The sequence below is a fragment of the Balaenoptera borealis genome (assembly GCF_965194805.1).
Source record: "Balaenoptera borealis genome assembly, chromosome: 1".
Classification (NCBI taxonomy): domain Eukaryota; kingdom Metazoa; phylum Chordata; class Mammalia; order Artiodactyla; family Balaenopteridae; genus Balaenoptera; species Balaenoptera borealis.
Window position 1 is genome coordinate 72852648 of NC_138860.1, and position 25732 is coordinate 72878379.

The 25732-nt window shown below is 36.7% G+C and overlaps 1 long non-coding RNA gene across 1 annotated transcript in view; it reads right to left on the minus strand.

The window, feature by feature from the left end:
• Positions 1 to 220: 220 nt before the first annotated feature.
• Positions 221 to 25732, minus strand: part of LOC309636003 — a 702830-nt gene continuing 677318 nt past the window's right edge. The window contains exons 2-3 of the long non-coding RNA XR_014249164.1: positions 801 to 1739; positions 221 to 468 (exon numbers count right to left, since the gene is read on the minus strand). This is a non-coding gene — a long non-coding RNA (uncharacterized lncRNA). The remainder of the gene's footprint in view (positions 469 to 800; positions 1740 to 25732) is intronic.

The following is a 25732-nucleotide window of genomic DNA, read 5'->3' on the forward strand; positions in this document are numbered from 1 at the left end:
ACTAGTAGGGAGGTTCAAAGACAAAAGTAGTAAAATCATCTGTATCCACAATAAGCAGTTAAGGGATACACAAAACAATTAGATGTAAAATATGATATCAAAACCAGTAATCATGAGGGGAGAGAGTACAAATGCAGGGTATTTAAAATGCATTGAAATTAAGAAATCAGAAACTTAAAACAATCATATATATATACACACAAATATATATACATATATATATAGCATATATATATATATATATAGACTGCTATATCAAAACCTCATGGTAACAGCAAACCAAAAATTTATAATAGAGATACACACAAAAAAGAAAAAGGAATCCAAACACAACACTAAAAATCATCATCAAATAAGAAGAGAAGAGAACAAAAGAGGAAAGGGGGAAAAAAAACCTACAAAAACAAATCCAAAAACAATTAACAAAATGAAAATAAAAACATATGTATCAATAATTATCTTAGGGGGCTTCCCTGGTGGCGTAGTGGTTGAGAGTCTGCCTGCTAATGCAGGGGACACGGGTTCGGGCCCTGGTCTGGGGGGATCCCACATGCCGCGGAGCAACTGGGCCCGTGAGCCACGGCTGCTGGGCCTGCGCATCTGGAGCTGCTCCGCAACAGGAGGGGCCGCGATAGTGAGGGGCCCGCGCACCGCGATGAAGAGTGGCCCCCGCTTGCCGCAACTGGAGAAAGCCCTCGCACAGAAATGAAGACCCAACACAGCCAAAAATAAATAAATAAATAAATAAATAAAGTAGCTATTAATTAAAAAATATATATAATAATAATTATCTTAAACACAAATGAATTAAATGCTCCAAGGAAAAGACACAGACTGGATGAATGGATACAAAAGCAAGACCTTTATATATGCTGTCTATGAGAGACTCACTTCAGATCTAGAGACACATACAAACTGAAAGTGAGGGATGGAAAAAGGTACTCCACATAAATGGAAATCAAAACGAAGCTGGAGTAGCAATACTTATATCAGACAAAATAGACTTTAAAATAAAGACTGTTACAAGAGACAAAGAAGGACATTACATAATGATCAAGGGATCAATCCAAGAAGATATAACAATTGTAAATATATGTGCACCCAACATAGGAACTCCTCAATATATAAGGCAAATATTAACAGACATAAAAGGAGAAATTGACAGTAACATAATAATAGAAGGGGATTTTAACACTGTACTTACATTTACATTGATGGACAGATTATCCAGAAAGAAAATCAATAAGGAAACACAGGTCTTAAATGACACATTAGACCAGATGGACTTAATTAATATTTGTAGAGCATTCCATCTGAAAGCGGCAGAATACACATTCTTTTCAAAGTGCACATGGAACATTATCCAGGATAGATCACATGCTGGGCCACAAGGCAAGTCTTGGTAAATTTAAGAAAATTGAAATCTTATTAAGCATCTTTTCTGACCACAACACTATGAGATTTGAAATCAACTGCAAAAAACACAAACACATGGAGGCTAAACAATATGCTACTAAACAACCAATGGATCACTGAAAAAATCAAAAAGGAAATAAAAAAAATACTTAGAGACAATGAAAATGAAAACACAATGATCCAAAACCTGTGGGATGCAGCAAAAGCAGTTCTAAGAGGGAAGTTCATAGTGATACAAGCTTACGTCAGTAATCAAGAAAAATCTCAAACAAACAACCTAATCTTACACCTACAGGAACAAGAGAAAGAAGAACAAACAAAACCTATAGTTAGTAGAAGGAAAGAAATCATAAAGATCAGAGCAGAAATAAATGAAATAGAGACTAAGAAGGCAATAGAAAAGATCAATAAGACTAAAAGCTGGTTCCTTGAAAAGATAAACAAAACTGATAAAACTTTAGCCAGACTCATCAAGAAAAAAAGGAAAGGGCCAAATCAATAGAATTAGAAATGAAAAAGGAGAAGTTACAACCAACACCACAGAAATACAAAGGACCATAAGCGACTACTACAAGCAACTAAATGTCAATAAAATGTACAACCTAGAAGAAATGGACAAATTCTTACAAAGGTACAATCTCCCAAGACTGAACTGGGAAGAAAGAAAATATGATCAGACCAATTACAAGTACTGAAATTGAATCTGTGATTTAAAAAACTCCCAACAAATAAAAGTCCAGGACCAGATGACTTAAAAAGCAAATTCTACCAAACATTTAGAGAAGAGTTAATACTTATCCTTCTGAAACTATTCCAAAAAATTGCAGAGGAAGGAACACTCCCAAACTCATTCTATGAGGCCACCATCACACTGATACCAAATCAAAGAAACCACAAAAAAGAAAAATTACAGGCCAATATCACTGATGAACATAGATGCAAAAATCCTCAACAAAATACTACCAAACCAAATCCAATAATACATTAAAAGGATGATACACCATGATCAAGTGTGATTTATCCCAGGGATGCAAGGATTCTTCAATATCTGCAAATCAATTGGTGTGATACACTACATTAACAAATTGAAGATTAAAAAGCATATGATCATCTCAATAGATGCAGAAAAAGTTTTTGATAAAATTCCACATCCATTTATGATAAAAACTCTCCAGAAAGCGGGCATAGAGGGTACACACCTCAACATAATAAAGGCCATATGTGACAAATCCAAAGCTAACCTCTCACTCAACGGTGAAAAGTTGAAAGCATTTTCTCTAACATCAGGAAGAAGACAAGAATGCCCACTCTTGCCACTTTTACTCAACATAGTTTTGGAAGTCCTAGCCACAGCAATCAGAGAAGAAAAAGAAATAAAAGGAATCCAAATTGGAAAAAAAGAAGTAAAACTCACACCGTTTGCAGACAACATGATACTATACATAGAAAATCCTAAAGACGTTACCAGAAAACTTCTAGGGCTCATCAATGAAATTGGTAAAGTTGCAGGATACAAAATGAATACACAGAAATCTGTTGCATTTCTATATACTAACAACAAGAGATGAGAAAGAGAAATTAAGGAAACAAGCCCATTCACCATCACATCAAAAAGAATAAAATACCTAGGAATAAACCTACCTAAGGAGGTAAAAAACCTGTACTCTGAAAACTATAAGACACTAATGAAAGAAATTGAAGAAGACACAAGCAGATGGAAAGATATACCATGTTCTTGGATTGGAAGAATCAATATCATTAAAATGGCTATACTACCCAAGGCAATCTACAAATTCAGTATAATTCCTATCAAATTACCAATGGCATTTTTCACATAACTAGAACAAAAAATTTTTTAATTTGTATGGAAACACAAAAGACCCCAAATAGCCAAATTAATCTTGAGAAAGAAAAACAGAGCTGGAGGAATCAGGCTGGCTGACTTGAGGCTATACTACAAAGCTACACTAATCAAAAGTATGGTACTGACATCAAAACAGATATATAGATCAATGGAACAGGATAGAAAGCCCAGAAGTAAACCCATGCACATATGGTCAACTAATCTATGATAAAGGAAGCAAGAATATACAATGGAGAAAAGACAGTCTATTCAGTAAGTTTGGGGAAAACTGGACAACTACATATAAAAGAACGGAAATTAGAACATTCTCTAACACCATATACAAAAATAAACTCAAATGGATTAAAACTTAAATGTAAGACTAGATACTATAAAATTCCTAGAAGAAAACATAGGCAGAACACTCTGACATAAATCACAGTCATATCTTTTTGGGCCCGTCTGCTAGAGTATTGGAAATAAAAAGAAAAATAAACAAATAGTACCTAATTAAACTTAAAACCTTTTGCACAGCAAAGGAAACAATAAACAAAATAAAAAGGCAACCTACAGAATGGAAGAAAACATTTGCAAATGATGTGACTGACAAGGGATTAATTTCCAAAATATACAAACCGCTTTACAGCTTAATATCAAAACAATAAAAAAATTCAATCAAAAAATGGGCAGAAGATCTAAATAGACAGTTCTCCAAAGAAGACATACAGTTGGCCAACAGGTATGTGAAAAATTGCTCAACATCACTAATTAATAGAGAAATGCAAATCAATACTGCAATGAGGTATCACCTCACACAAGTCTGAATGGCCATTGTCAAAAAGTCTACACATAATAAATGCTGGAGAGGGTGTGGAGAAAAGGGAACCCTCCTACACTGTTGGTGGGAATGTAAATTGGTGCATCCACTATAGAGAACAGTATGGAGGTTCCTTAAAATAGTGAAAATAGAGTTACCATATGATCCAGCAATGCCACTCCTGGGCATATATGCAGAGAAAAATCTATTTTGAAAAGATGCATGCACCCCAATGTTCACAGCAGCACTATTCATAATAGCCAAGACATGGAAGCAACATAAATATCCATCAACAGATGAATGGATAAAGAAGATGTGGTATATATATATAATGGAATATTCCTTAGCCATAAAAAAGAATAAATAATGCCACTTGCAGCAACATGGATGAACCTAGAGATTATCAGGCAAAGTTATGTCTGGACATAATCCAGACAGAGAAAGACAAATATCGTATATTTCTTATATATGGAATCTAAAAAAAGATACAAATGAACTTATTTACAAAACAGAAATAGACCCACAGTCATAGAAAACAAACTTATGGTTACCAAAGGGGAAAGCGGGGGAGGGATAAATTAGGAGTTTGGGATTAACAGATACACACTAATATATATAAAATAGATAACCAACAAGGACCTACTGTATAACACAGGGAGCTATATTCAATATTTTGTAATAGCCTATAAGGGAAAAGAATCTGAAAAAAAATTATCTGAATCACTTTGCCATACACCTGAAACTAACACAACATTGTAAATCAACTATACTTCAATTTAAAAAATTAAAAAATAAAACTATCTGTTTATATTCTTAAAAAAATTATGAGAGAGATGAGTCCAGGCAAGAACTGACTTGTTTTCAAGCAGAAAAAGACCAGATAGAGTAGACAGAGTCCAGAATTTGGGGCATTTCTCGAATGTATCTCAAACTGCAAGAAATCAAACTGCCCTTGCTGAGGCACTTTCTGTTAGGCCTTCTCAGTCAAAAACAACCCAGCTCTGAGGTCAACATTAGAATAAGGCTATTGCTTTCCTGCTGTGCCTTTGTTTCAGATGGCCTTGAAAAAAATCTTTTCATAGCTGCATATCTGTATTCATCTCTTTGTATAAAATTTTTTGTTTGTACAAAAAGATTTCTACTAAAAATTTTGTTTTATTTTTTTTTATATAATACAAAAATTTCAGAAATCTTTTCATATCAGCACTTAGAACACATTCTATTTAATTGTGGCATTTTAATATAGCAGTTGAATGTACCTATACTTTGTTTAACAAGCCCCTTATGGCAGACAATTTAGTTGGTTCCATTTTTTTTCTCTCTCACTATTATGAAAAAGACTGCAGTGAATATCCCTGAAGAGTTGAAGAGATACTCTGGCATATTTTGCCAGAATATCCTTAGGGTAAATAACTAGCAGTGGGATTGTTGGGTTAATGAGTCTTTACATTTTAAATATTGAAATCAATTGTCAAATTTTTCTCCAGGAGGAGTCGACAAATTTACCCTTTGGCAACATTCCAGAACAATGTATGAGAATGATTGTATTTCATGCTCGACTGCTCAGGCTTAGGGCTGCTGTGCCACACAACTCCAGAGGAAGTTATGCGTGTTCACAGCCTTCGTGGATCCATGAAGACACCCTACATTCTTGCCAGTCTCATGGGAGAAACATTGCATTCCATCATCTTTGTTCTCATTTTGTTACCTTTGTGTAAGGCTGAAAATCATTGTCCATCTACACTTTTATTTATTTTTTAACTACCTCTTTATCCTTTGCTTATTTTTCTATTTAGCTTTTTTATTTGAATTTATTTTGTCTACTTATATAAAGTTTTGTGAAAATTAAGGATATCAGCTATTTGCTTTCCTGTACTGCAAGTATCTTTCCCCAGTTTGTCAATGATTTTTAGGATTTATTTATTTATGTATTTATTTATTTGTCAAGGAGAAATTTATAAATTTGGTGTGGTTAAGTTTATCAAACTTTTGCCTTAGAGCTCACTGCTTTGATATCTTTCTTGGAAAGGTCTTTTTCTACTCCAGGATCTAATATAGATTCATTCATGCTTTATTCAGGAATTGTATAGATTTATTTTATACAAAATCTTTGATACATCTGTAATTAATTTTGGTATAAACAGTGAGATTTGAATCCAGCCTTATTTTTCATAACATTCTTCAATTCCCCCAACACTATTTTATTTACCCCACTGACTAGATTGCATATAAATTCACTGATCAGAAATGACATCTTTATTATGAACAAAAACACTATGCATATTTAGGTTTATTTCTGGATTCTCTCTTCTGTTCCACCAATATCTTTTAAACAATTTTAAGCACAGCAGCACTATCTAGGTTTTTAAAATATTTTATCTTTTTGATTGGTGCAGTCAACATGGTTGGCAGAGCTGGGGATGAGGAATTAGCTGATGATTGGTGGTGGCAGTACTAAAGAATTAGCCAGTGTATCCAGGATGGCTAGGGCTGAGTACTTGACCTTTGTGGTTGGTGTGTTTGCTGGGACTGGGGCCAATGGCTCAGCCAGAGAGGCTGGGGCTGCCAAGGCCAGGGCCAAGAAGACAGTCTGAATGGTCAGAAGATTGCTTACATACTGGGGCATTGACTGAGGAAGGAAATATATTGAGAATAATGGAATCCAAATTTCTCACAGTGTGAGAAGGGAATTACAAGTATGGAAAAGCAGAGGCTGGAAAAAAAACCCTGCGGTGTTGGTTTGGAATTGGAAATATTGGTGTGAACCCATGGTTTTGAATCTGTACAAGTAGATTGATATAAAAATAGATTTATAAGTTGTATGCATGTATTCATATATTTCTAGCTCTATTTCCTGTGAGGACCTAAAATCTATAATATCCCAGTAACAATGAGTACAACCAGTGCCCAGATCTTGGTTTCTAAATACTATCTTCTACTAAAAGAAATGATCCTTGGATAAATAGCTAATTCCAGATATGGGAAAAAATGACAAGTACAAGATGAACCTGGAAGATTTTTTTTTTTTGTGCCAGACAGTTAAAATTGCTCAAAGAATAGTAAGGGATGTGTCATAAGGACATAAGAATCTGCTTAAAGGGGATTCTTCTTGTTAAATCTGGGACAATTCAAGCATCAAAACAAATAATAATAGTAACATATGCAATCCACTCAGTAAAATAGAAATCCATGAGTTCTTACTGGTATAAATAAATGCATAATTAAAGAAAGAAAAAATTGGGGGAGAAGGGAAAACTGCCTCACAGTAAGATGCCAACTAATAAGTGTAGAGGGAATGATGAACTAGAAGCATTTTGCAATCATTATAGTAATAATTGATTCAGGGAAGATTCATCAGTGGATGCTAAAACCAGTGAATGGGGACTTTCCTGGTGGTGCAGTAGTTAAGAATCTGCCTGCCAATGCAGGGGACACAGTTTCGAGCCCTGGTCCGGGAAGATCCCACATGCCACAGAGCAACTAAGCCCATGCACCACAACTACTGAACCTGCACTCTGAGAAGCCCGTGAGCCACAACTACTGACCCATGTGCCACAACTACTGAATCCCGTGCTCCTAGAACCCATGCTCCACAGCAAGAAAAGCCACCACAATGAGAAGCCCATGCACCGCAACGAAGAGTAGCCCCCGCTCGCCGCAACTAGAGAAAGCCTGTGTGCAGCAACAAAGACCCATCGCAGCCAAAGATAAATAAATAAATAAATAAAAATAAAACCAGTGAATGAATGCTCGATGAGGAACAGATATTTACATATTTTCAGAATGATCTCCACACAGACTACATGTTAATTGTTTATTAATTAATGCCAAATACTTGTCAGTTAATTTTATGGCAGAGAAATCTGATAGACACTCTCTTATAAACATCTCCAGTATTGGGACAAATTGACATTGTGTACTTCCTGAAAGGATGCCATTAGAAGAACATAGCATCACTTTTGGGGTATTTCTGCCAAAATATAAAACTTGTATGTAATTATGAGGAAATATCATACAAACCCAAATTGAGGGACCCTCTTAGTCAGCTCTGGCTGCGATAACAAAATACCATAGTGTGGTTGGCTTGAGCAACAGAAATTTATTTCTCACAGTTCTAGAGGCTGAGATCAGGTGGCCAGCATGGTCAGGTTTTGGTGAAAGCTCTTTTCCTGGTTTGCAGACAGCTACCTTCTCAGTGTATCCTCATGGCAGGGAGAGAGAGAGACAGACAGACAGACAGACAGACAGACAGACAGATGGTGCTATGGTCTCTTCCTCTTCTTATAAGGACACTAATCTCTTCATGAGGGTCCCAATCTCACAACATCATCTAAACCTATTTAGCTCCCAAAGGCCCCATATCCAAATACCATCACATTGAAGATTAGGGCTTTAATATACAAATTTGTAGGGGGGTGTGCAAACATTCAATCCATTATAGGGATTTTCTAGAAAGTAACTGGCTTGTTCTCTTTAAAAAATATCAAGGTCAGGGCTTCCCTGGTGGCGCAGTGGTTAAGAATCCGCCTGCCAATGCAGGGGACACAGGTTCAAGCCCTGGTCCAGGAAGATCCCACATGCTGCGGAGCAACTAAGCCCGTGTGCCACAACTACTGAGCCTGCGTTCCAGAGCCCGTGAGCCACAACTCCTGAAGCCCGTGCACCTAGAGCCCATGCTCCGCAACAAGAGAAGCCACTGCAATGAGAAGTCTGCGCACTGCAACAAAGAGTAACCCCCACTCTCCACAACTAGAGAAAGCCCGTGCGCAGCAACAAAGACCCAACACAGCCAAAAATAAATAAATAAAATAAATTAATTTAAAAAAATGTCAAGGTCATAAAAGTTGGGAAAGACTGAGGAACTTGAGATAAAAGAGACATGACAATTAAATGCTATGTATGATCCTGGACCTATAATAGACATTGTTGGGATAATTGACAAAATTTGAATGTGATCTGTGGATTAGATTAGAATGAGCCCTTTAAAAGGTGAAACATCAGGGAGACATTTTCCTGTTAGCCTGGAAGAAGGCAAACAGCCATGTGGTGAACTGTTAATGGGGGGGGCCATGTGGCTAAAACCTGAGGGTGGCCTGTAAGAGCAGAGGGTGACACCCAGCTGACAGCCAACAGGAACCTCAGTCCCACAACCAAAAGGAACTGAATTCTGCCAAAACCTGGATGAACCTGAAGAGGATCGCAAACTCCAGTGGGACCACAGCCCGGTAGACACCTTGGTGCAGCCTCATGAGACCCTGAACAGAGAACTAAGTTACATTGTGCCAGACTTCTAACATACAGGAACTGTGAGACTGTAAATGCATGTTGTTTTAAGCTGCTAAATTTATGATAATTTGTTACACAGCAATGGAAAACAAATACAGATACTCAGAATGCAAATGAGCTGCTGGGAAAGTTTCTTGACCAATGGGAGAACTGTTAACCCTCTGAAACCTGGTACAGATGCTACTAGACTACCTGTGTGTTTTGAAGTTTCTGCCAAATCCAAATTGAAAAGGAACACTTTGCATACCAGATGATGCACAACATCGAAATTTAGGCAGCTGGTATGTTAGAGCTGTTATCCTGAGGGGGAGGTTTGATTTCATTAAAAATGGTGGTTTTCATAAAACTCCTAGAAGAGAAAATAGGCAAAACATTCTCTGACATAAATAGTACCAATGTTTTCTTAGGTCAGTCTCCCAAGGCAATAGAAATAAAAGTAAAAATAAACAAATGGGATCTAATCAAACTTACAAGCTTTTGAACAGCAAAGAAAACCATAAACAAAATGAAAAGACAATGTATGGACTAGGAGAAAATCTTTGCAAATGACGTGACTGATAAGTGATTAATTTCCAAAATATAAACAACTCATACAACTCAAAAACAAACAACCCAACAGAAAAATGGGCCAAAGGCCTAAATAAACATTTCTCCAAAGAAGACATACAGATGGCCAACAGGCACATGAAAAGATGCCCAACATTGCAAAGAGGCCTCACCAGAAACCAATCCTGACAGCACTTGATCTTGGACTTCTAGCCTCCAGAATTGTGAGAAAATTATTTTCTGTTGTTTATGGCACTCAGTCTCTGATATTTTCTTAAAAGCAGCCCAAGCTAACTAATATAGTAGCTGGTTGATTAGTCAGTCTTATCTAAATAAAGTGCAATCAAGATATGAGAATACAATTTTCAGGAGCCATATTGATAGTGGCCCAGGTTCTGAATGGAGGAGGAACTGGGTAGAGTAAAAGTTTGGTTTTCTTACATACTCAAAGAATGAGTCACTAGAAATAGCTCAGTTTTCTGAAGAGCTAAATGCCTTTAAGCACTCAAATATTCTTTGAAAAATTATTCTGAATGGGCAGCCAATTTTATATGCTTCTTCCTCTTTTTATTTTTAAAAACTCTTTCATAAATAGAATCAATGCAAACTATTAAAATCAGATGGGGGGAGAGAGAGAGAGGTTTATCATGAAAATACTGATTCATGTATTTTCTGTATGAGGCTGTCTCCTGCCTCCACTCCAATCCTGTTCCCAGATACTATTTTAATCATTTCTATTTTTTTCTTGTCGTGGTTAACTCCATACTTCTCAACAATAACATTACACCGTTTAAAAAATTTATCAACTTTACACCTTGCCATTTTATGATGAGCGAGGATTTAGATCACTTCCATCAATCCCAATTTCTCCATCCTTTGAAAAGGTTCTATCACTAGTCTCAGTTCCTCCACGTGTATTCAGGCATCTTTAAACAATACGTTTAAATCTCTGCTTTGTTTTCCATAAACAAGACATGGTATTTAATTTCACACTTTGGATCTTGATAATTCCACTGCCTCTCTTTACCCCGTTTCCACTCTTCTTTTGATAGCTATAGATCTACTTTGACAATATTCAGATTAATAGCATTTATACTTTGTTCTGAAACTATGGTTAATTTCCCCATAATTTGTCTATAGTTTAATTATATAAGTTGCAAGTCAATAGCCAATGTTAATATTATTATGATGGTGTAAATACTGTTTATGATAGAACCAAATATTGTGTTGGGCTTCCTCTTATTTCATGTCATGATCCCTATACCTCTCAATGGATAATGGTGCTAAACAGAAATATGATGAACATAATTAATGTTCCTTTGTAACTCTGGATCATAACTGTGAACACGAAATAATTTGCTTGCCATAATCTAGTGGTGTCCTTAGGGTTTACCGAGGTACACAAGATAGGTTTCTCCTAATATTAATAATAGCTATCATTTACTGACTACCTACTAAACATCAGGCATTCTGATATACAATATTCCTGTTTTACCTTAATAACAATCCTGTATTACTCCTGTTTTTACAGATGAGAAACCATAAGGTATTAGCTGGGAAGAATGGATTCAAATAAAAGACTGACACAATGTTGGGATGACCAACTCATCTGCCTGGGACTTTCCGACTTTTAGCATGAAAATCCTGCATCCTGGGAACTGCCTCAGTATCATGGAAACTGGGATTTTTGGACATCCTACAAGTCCAGACTCTATTTCTCTCTTTCTTCTTTTTAAATTATTAACAACAACAATAATAATAATTATCCATTTCCACGGCTTGAGATTCATTACTCTTCTGCTAGTCAGTTATATCATTTGCTAGTGGATCATCTAAATTGGGAGCTCTTACCAAAGCCTGGACTGATGTCAAAACTGTGTATATCTGCAGTGCTGAATGCCACTGTTTTTTCCAGTATATTAAGAGATACTCTTCTCATTCAGTTTTTATTGGATGGTAATTTTTCTATATGCAGTGTACTTTAGGAGCCTTCCTTTTGCTGGTTCCCCCTCATGTTCTGCCTCTACCATGGAGCACCTCAGAACTCAGACCTTGAACTTTTCTCTCTGTACACTTGCATGCTGATTCATCTTCTCCCATAACTTTAAATGTCATCCATTTGAGCTAATAATTTCTAAATATATATTGTCAATGTAGTTTCTCCTCTGAACTCCCAACACAGATACTCAATTACCTATTGGATATCTCCTTTTAGAGGTGAAATAGCTTAAGCTTAAAATGTCTAAAAGTGAATTCTTCTTATTTCCTGGAAAACTTGCTTCTCCCACAGCCTTCTACATTCCCAAAATGGCAACTCCATCCTTCTAGTGGTTCAGGCCAACTTTAGAGCCATCCATGACTCTTCTTTCAATCTCTGACCCGATATAAAATCTGACAAATCCTCCAAAACACATCCAGAATCTGACCATCTCTCACTACCTTCACCCTAACAACACGTCCAAGCCATGTCTCACTTGGATTATTGCAATACCTCTGAATGGTATCTTCAATTCTGTTCTTGCCTATCTATAGTCTCTTCTCAATAAAAATCTAGAGCTATTCTTTTAAAATACATGTGGGGTCACTCCACTGCTCAAACCCCACAAACTGTTCTCCATCCCACCCAGAGGATGATCTCACATTATGTGGCACATCATCACCCCATTACTGTCCTGACTCCATCTCCAGTCTCCCTGGCCTCCTTGCTCCTTGTAAACTCCAGATATGCTCTTTGCTATTCCCCTTTCCTACAAAGCTCATCCCCAATTATCTGAAAGCAGGATCCCCTACCTAATATGCGGGGCCAATATAAAATGAAAATGTGGGAGTTCTTGTTAAAAATTTATTAAGATTTTCAAGACAATGAGGTAGTGTGTCAAACCAAGTATGGGGCCCTTCTGAGCATGTGGCCCTGTGTGAAAATCTTAAAGTCTTTCCCCTCCCCCAAGTCATCTTCTCATTGAATCCTCCTTCCCTGACCACCCTATTTAAAACTTCAGTATGCACCTCTCCACCTGGAACTCCTTTTCTATCCTCTACAATTTTCTTTTTCTCTTTAGCACTTCCCACCCTCTGCTATACTGTATAATTTATTTACCTTTATTTTACACTTTCTCACCTCTCCCTGCATTAGAATATATGAGGGCTGGAGTTTTGTTCTGGTCAATCCTTTATGCTCAGCACTTAGAAGAGTGGCTGGCACATAACAGGTACCCAAATATTTGTTGAAAGAAAGGATGAACAAATACGTTGATTTTGTAGTCTTCCGGTGGAATCCATCCTTTAGAGGGAAAATCCTGTGAACTTGCAATATTTGTAGAAAAATTGCACAAATTGCTTTCATTTACTTCATTTTAATCCCAGAGCATGCTTGGACCACAGAACAGTTGGGCTATCTTGCCTTCCCAGAATTTAGCCTCTCCACGTATGCTTTTCCTTATGCAATCCTGTCTCTCCTTATAAGGTTCTAAAATTTTTAAAAAATTCTCGGCTCTTTTTCCTTTTTAAAAGTAACTTTATAGATAATAATATGGTTTAGAATTCAAAAGTTACAAAAGTGAAAACCTTCTGTCTTTGCTTGTCCCATTACCTAGTTCCTTTCCTCAGAAAAAACAAATATTATCTTTTAACTCTCTTGTGAACCTTCCCAGAGATATTCTATGCAGAGAACATACTAGTAAATATGAGTGTGATGCAGATGTATGCTCTTTTTTCCTCCAAAAAATGATTTGACAATAGGATATGAGAATGGGACTCTGATGTCTCAGTTTTGACTAAGGTTCCAGGACTCTGGGTTTCAAATATTCCCATGTTTCTCAGGGAGATGCCAGGGGACCTTTGCAGTACTTGGAAAAGTACTGAAAACTGGTGTTGCAAGCCTTGAGCCCTCACCAGTTAGGGTATGAAACAGGCTGGGAAGGCCTAGGTGGAGTTTGAATTGACTAAGAGATCTGTTGCCTTGGGCTTTGCGAGAGCGACACCCGTTCCCTCTGGGAAGCTTGCTTTCCCCTCACCTGCAGTCTAGGACTGAAGCTCCTTCTCAGCTGGGGGTATTTTTCTCCACAGGGGACATTGGCAATGTCTGGAGACATTTTGGATGGTCATGACGGGAGGGATGTTACTGGCATCTGGAGGACAGAGATGCTGTTAAATATCTTGCAATGCAGAGGATAGTCCTTCACAACATGCAAAAAATATGTAGCTCCAAATGTCAGTAGTGTCGAGCTTGAGGAACACCAGCCTAAGGAGAGGGTCTACTTCAGGACCACTTGAGAACTGGTTAAATGTCTCTCGTAATTGGTGGACGCAGGGAACCGATGTCGGGCCCATGTCTAGAGGCTGAGGCTGGCTCTCTGTGCTAATGGTGGAGAGGTGAGCTTGCTGAACTGGGGGCAGCCTGCATTCCCAGAGGGTTTCATAAAAGGACGCTTGAGGGCTTCCCTGGTGGCGCAGTGGTTAAGAATCTACCTGCCAATGCAGGGGACATGGGTTCGAGCCCTGGTCTGGGAAGATCCCACATGCCGCAGAGCAGCCAGGCCCGTGAGCCACAACTACTGAGCCTGCGCGTCTGGAGCCTGTGCTCCACAACAAGAGAGGCCACGATAGTGAGAGGCCCGCACACCGCGATGAAGAGTGGCCCCCGCTCGCCGGAACTGGAGAAAGCCCTCACACAGAAATGAAGACCCAACACAGCCAAAAATAAATAAATAAATAAATAAGTAAGTAAGTAAGTAAATAAATAAATAAATAAATAAATAAATAAATAAATAACGCTTGAGTGATTCTTGTAAACCGGAATCAGAATTGTGAGAGTGAAGCAGGGAGCAGGAACACTACATGGAGAGAAGAGGTGAGCTCACAGAAAGAAGCTGGAGGGGTACTGCCAGAAGCTCTGGAATGTGGAAGCACTCATAAGCATTAACCTATGCCTGCGGAGCTGCAGGGGAGATACCTCCTGTCAGGGGAAGGTATGGAGAGTGGGTTGTCTCTGAAAAACCTCCCAAAATGCTTTAGGAAAGAATGCATCTGTATCAAACACCTGGAAAGCCCAGCGAGCTTATGACAGTTATCAACAGTATTAGTTAAGACCTTGGCTGATGCTCCAGTGGCACACAGAGAATAATATCCAGAGCTCACAAGATCCTACTTGATTTGGCCTCTGCCGACCTCTCTAACTTCATCTTTTATTTTGCCCAAGCCACAGTTGACATCAGACCTTTCCTTAAACACACTGAGATCACTCTGACCTCAGGGCCTTTGCACTTGCTTTCCCCACTACCTGGCATGCACTTCCCCAAGATCTTTACATCACTGTTTTTCTCTTCATTTGAGACTCTGCCCAAATGTCACCATCTCAGAGAGGCCTTTCCTGACCAACCCATCTAAAATAGGCAAATTGCTATTACTCTCTCCTTTGCTTGCTTTATTTCTCTTCAGTGTACCTAATACTTATAAACTTTTGATAATGTAATCACATACTGATTGCCTCTCTCCACCATTATAATGTAATATCCCTACAGGGAGACACTTCATATTTATGTTCCCAAGGTCTAGGGCCAGTTCAGCATTTGGTAGATGTCAATAAATGTTTGTGTAGAAGTGAATGAATGAATGAATGAATGTCTGAGCAATGCTGTTGTGGTTTGCCAAGCTGTTAGATTTGGCTTCAGGTTTGTGAGTGAAGTCAGCTCTGCCTGAAAGCAGAGTCCTTCCCCAACTCTGAGCCTTCCATGTTCTCTGACGAGTTCGCTCTTATCTAATTGGCCTGAAGCAAAAGATACCCATGCAGGGGGCAGTAGGACCAGTTGACCCACCTCACACAGCCTTTCAGATAAAAAGCTCATTAGAACATTTGCTGAAGTCACCCCTCCCTGTTGAAGGACTCAGGTGAAAGCTGTGAATGAAGAGAGTAATGACTCCTGTATCTTTTTTTAAGTCAAGTATCATATTAAATAATATATCAAAATGGCATATATTCACAAATAATGCCACATATTTTATGGTTATTTTCATATAAATTTTCTTGTAATTCCCTCCCAAAAATCCCCCAAATCTATACACATGCATCCTGTCTATCAGTTATATACCTATTCACTCGTCTATTTTTGCATCTATGCAACTCTGAGTTAATTTATCTATTATCATATAACATTTGCACCTCATGTTTCTATGTATCTATCTTCCTGTCTATGTAATCTATGTATTTATGTATCCATTCATCTATCAATCTATTATCTATCTATTACCTATCTATGTACAGCTCTCTCTCTCTCTCTCCCTGTGCATTTATCTATCTAGGTATCTATGCAGGTATCTTGCTATCAAGGTATCTATCTTTCTATTTATGCATCTATCATATATCTATGTATCTATTTATCTACCAATTATCTATATATTTCTCTATCATCTCTGTTTTTATCTACACATCTACCTAAGTATCTATTCATCATCTATTTATTTATTTATTTATTAAAATTTTATCTTGGCTACATTGGGTCTTCGCTGCTGTGCACTGGCTTTCTCTAGTTGCGGCGAGCGTGGGCTACTCTTCATTGAAGTGCGCAGGCTTCTCATTGCAGTGACTTCTCTTGTTGTGGAGCATGGGCTCTAGGTGCACGGGCTTCAGTAGCTGTGGCACGCAGGGTCTAGAGCGCAGGCTCAGTAGTTGTGGCGCACTGGCTTAGTTGCTCCACATGGCATGTGGGATCTTCCCGGACCAGGGATCGAACTCATGTCCCCTGCATTGGCAGGCAGATTCTTAAGCACTGTGCCACCAGGGAAGTCCCTCATCATCTATTTATATATGAATGTATATACATATGTATGTATGTATCCATGTATCTATCATCTATGTATCTATCTTTCATTTTTATTTACACAAAAAACTTCCTGCTATGAACACTTTGGCACCTTGTTTCTTTCATGTAACGTGTCTTAGAGACCTTATACATGAGTACTTCAAGAGCTATCTCATGCCACTAAACAGAAAAAAGAATGAAAAGAAAGGAGGACAGTTTAAGAGACATCTGGGACAACATCAAGTGCACTAATATTCACATCACAGAGATCCCAGAAGGAAGAAAGAGAGAAAGGGCCCAAGAAAATATTTGAAGAGAAAATAGCTGAAAATCTCCCTAACCTGGGAAATGAAATAGTAACCCAAGTCTAGGAAATGCAGAGAGTCTCATACAAGATTAATCCAAAGAGGAACACACCAAGACACATTGTAATCAATATGACAAAAATTAAAGCTAAAGAGAGAATACTAAAAGCACCAAGGGAAAAGCAACAAATAACATACCAGGGAACTACCATAAGGCTATCAGCTGATTTTTCAGCAGAAACTCTGCAGACCACAAGGGAGTGGCATGATGTATTTCAAGTGATGAAAGGGAAAAAGGTACAACCAAGAATACTCTACCTAGTAAGAATCTCATACAGATTTGATGAAGAAATCAAAAGCTTTATAGACAAGCAAAAGCTAAAAGAATTCAGTACCACCTAACCAAATTTACAACAAATGCTAAAGGAACTTCTCTAGGCTGAAAAGAACAGGCCACAACTAGAAATAAGAAAATTATGAAATGGAAAAGCACACCAGTAAAGGCAAGCATATAGTAAAGGTAGGAAATCATCCACACACAAACTAGTAGGGAGGTTCAAAGACAAAAGAAGTAAAATCATCTGTATCCACAATAAGTAGTTAAGGGATACACAAAACAATTAGATGTAAAATATGATATCAAAACCAGTAATCATGAGGGGAGGAGAGTATAAATGCAGGGTATTTAAAATGTATTTGAAATTCAGAGATCAGCAACTTAAAACAATCAGGTATATATATAGACTGCTATACCAAAACTTCAAGGTAGCTGCAAACCAAAAATCTATAATAGATATACACACAAAAAAGAAAAAGAAATCCAAACATAACACTAAAGATAGTTATCACATCAGAAGAGAACAAAAGAAGAAAGGGGAAAAAAGACCTACGAAAACAAATCCAAAAACAATTAACAAAATGGCAATAAGAGCATACATGTTGATAGTTACCTTAAATGTAAACAGACTAAATGCTCCAACCAAAAGACATAGACTGGCTGAATGCATACAAAAACAAGACTTGTATATTTGCTGTTTCCAAGAGACCCACTTCAGATCTAGAGACACATACAGACTGAAAGTGAGGGGATGGAAAAAGCTATTCCATTCAAATGGAAATCAGAAGAAAGCCAGAGTAGCAATACTTATATCAGACAAAATAGACTTTAAAATAAAGATTGTTACAAGAGCCAAAGAAAGATACTACATAGTGATCAAGGGATCAATCCAAGAAACTATAACAACTGAAAATGTATATGCACCCAACATAGGAGCACCTCAATATATAAGGCAAATATTAACAGACATAAAAGGAGAAATTGACAGTAACACAGTAATAGTGGGGAACTTTAACACCCACATACATCAATGGAGAGATCATCCAGACAGAAAATCAATAAGGAATCACAGGCCTTAAATGACACATTAGACTGGATGGACTTGATATTTATAGAGCATGCCACCTGGAAACAGTAGTATACACATTCTTTTCAAGTGCACATGGAACATTCTCTGGGACATATCACATACTGGGCCACAAATCAAGCCTTGGTAAATTTAAGAAAATTGAAATCACATCAAGCATCTTTTCCAATCACAATGCCATGAGACTAGAAATCAACTACAAGAAAAAAACTGCAAAAAACATGTGGAGGCTGAACAATATGCTATTAAACAACCAACAGATCACTGAAGAAATCAAAGAAGAAATCAAAAAATACCTAGAGACAAATGAAAAGGAAAACACTATGTTCCAAAACCTATGGGACACAGCAAAAGCGTTTTAAGAGGGAAGTTTATAGCAATACAAGCTTACATCAGGAAACAAGAAAAATCTCAAGTAAACAGCCTAATCTTAAACCTAAAGCAACTAGAGAAAGAACAAACAAAACCCAGTATTAGTACAAGGAATGAAATCATAAAGATCAGAGCAGAAATATATGAAATAGAGAGTAAGAAAACAGTAGAAAAGATCAATGAAACTAAAAGCTGGTTCTTTGAAAAGATAAACAAAATTGATAAACCTTTAGCCAGGTTCATCAAGAAAAAAAGGGAGAGGGCCCAAATCAACAAAGTCAGAAATGCAAAAGGAGAAGTTACAACTGACACCACAGAAATACAAAGAATCATAAGAGACTACTACAAGCAACTACATGCTAATAAAATGGACAACCTAGAGGAAATGGACAAATTCCTAGAGAAGTACATTCCCCCAAGACTGAACCAGGAAGAAACAGAAATCATGAACAGATTGATTACCTGTACTGAAATTGAAACAGTAATTAAAAAACTCCCAACAAACAACAGTCCATGACCAGATAGCTTTAAAGGTGAATTCTACAGAATATTTAGAGATGAGTTAACACTAATCCTTCTGAAACTATTCCAAAAAAATTGCAGAGGAAGGAACACTTCCAAAGTCGTTCATGAGACCACCATCACCATGAAACCAAAACCAGACAAAGATACCACAACAAAAGACAATGACAGGACCATATCACTGATAAACATAGATGCAAAAATCCTGAAAAAAAACAAACAAACTAGCAAACCAAATCCAACAATACATCAAAAAGATCATATGCTGTGATCAAGTGGGACTTATCCCAGGGATGCAAAGATTTTTCAATATCTGCAAATCAATCAATGTGATACACCACATTAACAAATTGAAGAATAAAAAGCATATGATCATCTCAATCGACGCAGGAAAAGCTTTTGATAAAACTCCACATCCATTTATGATAAAAATTCTCCAGAAAGTGGGCATAGAGGAAACACACCTCAACATAATAAAGACCACATATGACAAACCCACAGCTAACATCATACTCAATGGTGAAAAGCTAAAAGCATTTCCTCTAAGATCAGGAACAAGACAAGGATGTCCACTCTTGCCACTTTTATTCAACATAGTTTTAGAAGTTATAGCCACAGAAATCAGAGAAAAAAAAGAAATAAAAGGAATCCAAATTGGAAAAGAAGTAGTAAAACTGTCACTGTTTGCAGATGACATGATACTATACATAGAACATCCTAAAGGCACCAAAAGAAAAGTACTAGAGCTCATCAATGAATTCGGTAAAGTTGCAGGATACAGAATTAATTTACAGAAATCGGTTGCATTTCTATGTACTAACAATGAAATATCGGAAAAGAAATTAAGGAAACAATCCCATTTATCATCACATCAAAAAGAATAAAACACCTAAGAATAAATCTCCCTAAAGAGGCAAAAGACCTGTACTCCAAAAACTACAAGATGCTGATGAAAGAAATTGAAGACCACACAAACAGATGGAAAGATATACAGTGTTCCTGGATTAGAAGAATCAGTATGTTAAAATGACCATACTACCCAAGGCAATCTACAGATTTAATGCAATCCCTATCAAATGACCAATGGCATTTTTTGCAGAACTGGAACAAACAATTTTAAAATTTTTATGGAAACACAAATGACCCCAAATAGCCAAAGTAATCTTGAGAAAGAAGAAAGGAGCTGGAGGAATCAGGCTCCCTGACTTCAGACTATACTACAAGCTACAGTAATCAAAACTGTATCGTACTGGCACAAAAACAGAAATATAGATCAATGGAACAGGATAGAAAGCCCAGAAATAAACCCATGCACTTAAGGTCAGTTAATCTACAACAAAGGAGGCAAGACTATACAGTGGAGAAAAGAGAGTCTCTTCAATAGGTGGTGCTGGGAAAACTAGACAACTACATAGAAAAGAATGAAATTAGAACATTCTGTAACACCATATACAAAAATAAACTCAAAATGGATTATAGACCTAACTGTAAGACTGGATCCTCTAAAACTCCTAGAGGCAATCATAGGCAGAACTCTCTTTGACATAAATTGTAGCAATATTTTTTTGATCTGTCTCCTAGAATAATGGAAATAAAAACAAAAATAAACAAATGGGACTTAATTAAACTTAAAAGTTTTTGCACAGCAAAGGAAACCACAGGTAAAATTAAAAGACAACCTATATAATGGGAAAAAATCTTTGTAAATGATGCATCCAACAAGGGAGTAATTTCCAAAATATACAAACAACTCTACAGCTCAATATCAAACAAAATGAAACAAAACAAAACAAACAAAAAAACCAAACAACCCAATCAAAAAATAGGCAGAAGACCTAAACAGACATTTCTCCAAAGAAGATGTCCATTTGGCCAACAGCAACATGAAAAGATGCTCAACATTACTAATTATTAGAGAAATGCAAATCAAAACTACAATGAGGTATCACCTCACACTGGTCAGAATACCCATCATCAAAAATCTACAAATTATAAATGCTGGAGAGGGTGTGGAGAAAGGAAATCCTCCTATACTGTTGGTGGGAATTGTAAATTTGTGCAGCCACTATGGAGAAGAGTATGGAGATTCCTTCAAAAAGTAAAAATAGAGTTACCATATGATACCGGCAATCCCACTCCTGGGCATATACTTGGAGAAAACTATAATTCAAAGAGATACATGCATCTCGATGTTTATTGCAGAACTATTTGCAATAGCCAAGACATGGAAGTAACCTAAATGTCCATCGACAGATGAATGGATAAAGAAGATGTGGTATGTATACATATATACAATGGAATACTACTCAGCCATAAAAAAGTGAAATATTGTCATTTGCAGCAACATGGATAGACCTAGAGATTATTATTCTAAGTGAAGTAATTCAGACAAAGACATTTCCATATGATATTACTTATGTGTGGAATCTAAAATATGATACAAATGAATTTATTTACAAAACAGAAATAGACTCACAGACATAGAAAACAGACTTACGGTTACCATAGGGGAAATGGGGTTGAGGAGGGTTAAAGTGGGAATTTGGGATTAGCAGATACAAACTTGTATATATAAAATAGATAAACAACAAGGTTCTACTGTATAGTACAGGGAACTATATTCAATATCCTGTAATAAATCATAATGGAAAAGAAATGTGTGTGTGTGTGTGTGTATATATATATATATACACACATATATATATATATATATATATATATATATATATATATATATATATATTTGAATCACTTTGCTGTACACCTGAAATATTGTGAATCAAATATACTTCCAAAAAAATCTAAAGGAAACAAGAGCTATCTCATTCTTTTCTTTGATGATGGCATTGTAGTCATCTAAGGATGTCCCAATAGATTTAGAATTTCTTTTGTCCTTATTTTATTGTGGTATATAACATATATAACGTGTACACTCGCATGCATGCAAACACACTATTTAGATACTACTCAGGTCAAGAAATAGAGCATTGTTACCACCTAAAGACCCCCAGTGGACTCCTACTTAATTACAGCATTATTTCTACCTACTAGATGTCACTCTATCGTGACTTTCGTGATAATAATTTCCTTGCATTTAAAAAATTTTACTACTAGGGATGCATTTCTTAATAGGATAATTTATATTTCTGTTTATAAAATTTATTTAGATGGAACCATACTTTATGAATTTTGTTTCTTGCTTTTTTTTCTACATTACATTTATGAGATTCATCCATATCATGGCAGGTAGCTGAGTTCATTCATTTTATTACTCTATAATAGTATTTCACTGTATAACTAAATCTCAGTGAAAAAATCAATTCTAATGTCAATGGACATATGGATTGTTTCCAGTTTGTGCCTATTGTAGAAAATGCTTTTATGAACATATTTATAGATGTATCTTGATTCTCATGTGCATCAATTTTTAAAGATATATTTCTAGGACTGGAATTTCTAGGTCGTGTCAGTTTCACCAGAAGTGCCAAACTGTGTCTAAATGTTAGCACTCATCCCTCCCCACACCCCTGAGCAGAAGACACTTAACATTTCTCAGAAACCTTGCTAATACTTGGTGCTGTCAGACAATTAAATTATTTTTTACAAGTGTCCTGATGAAGGTCAATTTATTTGTTGCTCTTCCTCTCCCTCCTTTAAAATTTTTTTGCTGTTACAAACACTGTAAGGAACCCAACCTCATAGTCTATCTTCATAAGTTGCTGTAACTATATCCGTAGTATATCTCCTTATTAGTAGAAATGCTAAGTCAAAGTACTGTGAATATTGATAGCTACAGCCAAATTTTCCTCCCCAAGAGTCCATCAGTTTATATTCCCACAGCAGTAACCTGAGCGTATCTCTACATTTCAACAACAATGGCTATCATCAAACTTTATTTTTTAAATTATTTTTCTTGAAACTAGTACAAGCCAGCTCCACTGTACCACTGTGTAATCGGAACTAGCACTGGGGGCGGATGTGATTAAGAGGAAGATTTCATTTCTCTAGATCTCTCTAGTCAATCCCACTCTAAAATTGTTGGATTCCATTTTTCTCTTCAGGCTGAATTATTTCCATTCCTTTCATTTTTCCCACTGATCTTACCTTTTGTCCTTTGTCCCTCCTATTGTTCTGCTATGAGTCTTTTTTTAAATTAATTTTTATTGGAGTATAGTTGCTTTACAATGTTGTGTTAATTTCTGCTGTACAGCAAAGTGAATCTGTTATACATATACACATACCCACTTTTTTTTAGATTTCCTTCCCTTTTAGGTCACCACAGAGCATTGAGTAGAGTTCCCTGTGCTATACAGTAGGTTCTCATTAGTTATCTATTTTATATATAGTAGTATATATATGTCAATCCCAATCTCCCAATTCATTCTCTCCCCATTCCCCCCTTGGTAACCATAAGTTTTCTACATAACCATTTGTTTTCTACATCTGTGACTCTATTTCTGCTTTGCAGATAAGTAGGTCTGAACCATTTTTCCAGATTCCACATATAAGCGATATTATACACTATTTGTCTTTCTCTTTCTGACTTACTTCACTCTGGCTGACAATCTCTAGGTCCATCCATGTCGCTGAAAATGGCATTATTTTGTTCCTTTTTATGGCTGAGTAATATTCCATTGTATATATGTACCGCTTCTTCTTTATCCATTTCTCTGTCGATGGACTTTTAGGTTGCTTCCATGTCCTGGCTATTGTAAATGGTGCTGCAATGAACATCAGGGTGCATGCATCCTTTGGAATTACGGTTTTCTCCACATTGAATTTTAAATGTTTGTCAACCCCACAGGTATTTCATTTTTATTTTGATTTGCATTTATCTAATAATTAGTAAGTTTTATTATTTATTCATTTGTATTTAATGGCTGAAACTTTATTTGAAAATTGCCAGTTCTTATCTTTTGCCCATTGTCATATCAGATTGTCATTTTTTCTTATTAACTGTTATAAGCTTTTTATAAATTAAGGAAATAAGTCCTTTGCTGCAATATGTGTTGTAAATATTTATTTTTCATTTGACACTGGTCTTTGGACTTTGTTTACAGTAGTTTTATTCCATAGAGAAAAAAATTTGTGTATTGAAATTTACCAATTTAAAAATTTTATGGCCTCTAGGTTTTATATCCTTCTTAGAAAGGCCTTTCTCATCTTCACTCATGCTTTCTCTTTGAAATTTTATGGCTTATTTTATGTTCAACTCCCTGATACATATTACATCTTTGATAATTTAGGTTGAAATCTTTGAGGTATCAAAATATGGGAATTGGCAGGAATCTAGCTTTCTGCCACTAACAATCTTTCTGTAGATCCATGATTTTCTGACTTGTTTGAAATGGCAGCTTTACCATGAAATAAAATGCCATATGTATTTGGGTCTAGTTTTGGATTCTCCATTTTGTTTCACTGATGTCTAATTTTTTCTCCAGTCTAAAAACAGTTTTAAATTTTGATCACTGCCTAGGTTTTCGTAAGCAAAAATATTTTTTTCCTTAACCAAAACGTCAAAGCCATACATAGATACACAGGCACAAAGAACACGGGCACTTCGAGCATACATGAGCGGGGTTCTGTGGGTGAAGGAAGAAGGATTAATATGCGGCTATCTCGCACAGAGGTTAATGGGCTATAGGTGCCAGGGGTACAGAGGTATAATGCTTTGGTGGATTCTTGATTAGGAAGAAATGCTCTGTACACACATGAAATTGCAAGCTAGGCAACTAATAGATATTAGGGCCAATATCTTGGGGGCAAAGTCTTATTTCATTCCAAATAGTAGGGTACCCAGTGACTACAGTGGTTATTCTTTTTTTTTTTAATTAACGTATAGTTGATTTACAATATTGTGTTAATTTCAGGTATACAGCATAGTGATTATCTTTGCTGATTATATTCCATGATAGGTTATTACAAGATAATGAGTATAATTTCCTGTGCTATACAGTGTATCCTTGTTGTTTATATATTTTATATATAGTAGTTTCTGTTAACCCCATATCCCTAATTTGTCCTTTCCCCCTTCCCTCTCCCCTTACCTTCTTAAAGCCCTACCTCTAAATATTATTGCATTGGCGGTTAGGGTTTGAACATATAGATTTTGTGGGGAACACAAACATTCAGTCCATAACTCTCCATTAGACTACATTTCCCATCTTTCCTCGTAGGTGGTGTGTCTATGTGACTGAGTTATATCTTTGTTGAAAGACAGAGTCCACCCAAGCTTCCCTGCGTGTCTTTGGTGAGTGTGCTGGACTGGTCCACTTTGTCGGTCAAGGTGACTGGCTTTTTTATCCCCATTGCTGTGATAATCCCACACACAGGCTCAGGTTACATCCTTCACAGTCTCAGAGAACTCTTCCATCCGCTCAGATGTGTTAGGATGATATTAGGAT